Genomic DNA, 2,620 nt, shown 5'->3' on the forward strand with positions numbered 1-2,620 from the left:
TGGCGTGCTTCTTGAGCTGGGTCATAGTCACAGGAACGCCTGTGAAGTCCTCTGCAACTTTCTGCGAGAGGCAAAAAGAATTTTATGCTAAACTTTTTCTTTTTTTCTCATGGTCATGTAAATTATACTGGAATATACGGATATTTGAGCCATCATATCAGTAACAGTAGACACTTGAAATTCACATATGAAAGATAGTTATTTCATTTACCCTTATTTTCCTCAAGAAAACTCATGAGTCTTTTCACCGCCCTATTCATGGCCGATCCCCAGAGTCGGTTGCACCCTTTCAGAGGAACAAAAAGAATTAATATTTCATAATAAAACCAATTTGCAGTAACAAGGTGTCATTATTACAGTCTACATGACAACTATATATATGAAAAGTGAAGAGGATTTCATGGGATCAAAGGAGCAGACAGTTTTTGAAATGCTGAAATGTCAATTCAACGATTGCAGAAATAATATTTAACTCCGGTATTCGTGACAGCACTGTCATGCGATTGCACAGGTTTTTTTTTCCTACCACGTTTAGCACGTACACTCCAATGTCCCGATAAATTATTTTGTGGGAAAACTCCAGCCTACTTCGGCCTAGATCGTAAATTGAAATTTTATTTCATTTCTTGCCCAATCATTCTTAATACCAAATTACAAACAGATTAAATATAGGTTTGAATTGACATAAAGTTAAATGAATAGCCGTCTGCTTCTTCCGTCAGTTCTGCAGAGGCGGGAATTTTAAGAGGCTTCTTCAGGACAGCGAGTTCGTTCCTTGGGCCGCCATCACCCCGAGCATCTTGCCGACCGCCGGTGTCAAGAGCGTCATTTTTTAGAACGAGCCTTCTTGGCCATAGTGTACAGCTCTGGCTTAACGGGCTGCTTGGCCTCCTTCAGGATTGCAATCAGTGTTGCGGCATACTGCTGCTGGGTCGGAATGATGAACGTGTGAACCACGCCTGGTTCGCCTGAACGCACGACGTGGCTCGACCTGCGCGCGTAGAGCTCCGAGCTGTCCGGGCAGTCGTAGTTCACCACCAGACGCACGTTCTCGAGGAGCAAGTCCTGCGCGACCTTGTCGGTCGTCACGAGCACGCTCAACGTACCAGTCCGGAACATGGAAACAATCCAGTCGCGCTCCTCTTTCGTCTTCTTTCCGTGAAGGCCGATGGCACCCCAGCCGCGGAGTCGGAGTTTCCACGCAAGCTCATCTGCCTTCATCTTCGTGTGGGTGAACACAACGGCTTTCTGTGACTTCTCCTTGAGCACGTCGTCCAAGAGCTGGGCTAGCTTCGCCTCCTTCTGTGCCTCTTGGCACACGTCGACGGTCATTTCGACGCCGTTTTCTGCGGGCAGCTGTGCCACTCCGAACTCGATTTCGATGTAGTCGTAGAGCAGGTCCTCGACAAAGGGCCTGAGCTCGTTTTGCCAGGATGTGATCCACATTATCGTCTGGTGGTCCGGCCGGCAGAGCTCGGACACCTTGAGGACATGGGGCTTGAAACCCATTGCCAGCATGCGGTCTACCTCGTCCAGCACGAGGTAGGTGCAGCGGTGCAGATTCACATAGCCTTCCTCGAGGAAGTGGATGAGGCGTCGAGGCGTGGCCACGCAGATGTGGCAGCCCTTCTTCAGCTCGTCGTACTGACCTTCCTTGGGCTCCCCGCTCGAAGCGAACGCGCTTCGCAATGCAGCGTGCTCACACAATTCTAAGGCTGCGTTGTGAATCTGCTTGGCCAGCTCTCGTGTCGGAGCCAACACGACGGCGATGGGTCCGTCTCCCTGTTGCAGGCGTGGCTGCCGACTGACGTGGATGACTGCCGGCACGAGGTAGGCGAGCGACTTGTGTGATCCCGTCTCCGCGATGCCCAGAAAGTTCCTGCACGTGAGTGCGATGGGCCAGCAGTGTGCCTCGATGTGCGTGGGCAGAGTGTGGTCGCGGGAAGTCTCGATGCTCTTGACGATGAAGTCCGGGAAGTTGGACTCTTCCAGAGCAAGTATGGGCTTCGGCACGTTGTTGCCTCGCACCGATATACCGTTGACTTTTCTGTAGGCGTTCACTTTGGCCATCGACCGACTTGTCGTGGCCGGATGCTCCTCGTACAGGTTCTTCTCGAACGGCGGCAACCGGATCTTTGTCCAGTCAGGCTTGCGAAGGAACCATCCAACCTTGCTGTTCCGGTAGGCTTGGGCTTGAAACATCCCTTCACGAAAGTTATTGTAGGGGAAGTCTCCTCGGGCCCTAAATAAACGCGGCGGTTGAGGATAGTACATCCTTTCTTTCCTCGCCTTCAACAGGATGTTTTTTGCGCTTTCGTGACGCCAGACAGGGTCACTCCTGGCGTCGGCGGCGCACGGGCCCGGCGGTCGTTGTCAGAGCGTTGTTGTTGATGATGATGATGGCGTCATAGACTGTGGCGCATACCCACTGAGTGGTAAGAATCAACCAAGAATTTACGTCTCCATCCAAATCTTGAAAAACCAAGAGTAATGAGGTCGCAAATGCAATATACGTTATTGGAAAAGACTTTAAATGCTCGATAAAAGAAATAAAGAAATAAAAATCACGGCAGCGCCCATTTCACGCTGAATGCTGGCGTTAAAGGGACCGAGAACCGCC

The 2,620-nt window shown here is 50.7% G+C and overlaps 1 pseudogene; it reads right to left on the reverse strand.

The window, feature by feature from the left end:
• Window positions 1–825: 825 nt before the first annotated feature.
• On the reverse strand, window positions 826–2,202 carry LOC135900859 (probable ATP-dependent RNA helicase DDX5 pseudogene; annotated as a pseudogene).
• Between the last annotated feature and the right edge of the window lie 418 nt (window positions 2,203–2,620).

This window comes from Dermacentor albipictus, chromosome 2, assembly GCF_038994185.2.
Source record: "Dermacentor albipictus isolate Rhodes 1998 colony chromosome 2, USDA_Dalb.pri_finalv2, whole genome shotgun sequence".
In the NCBI taxonomy this organism is placed as follows: Eukaryota; Metazoa; Arthropoda; class Arachnida; order Ixodida; family Ixodidae; genus Dermacentor; species Dermacentor albipictus.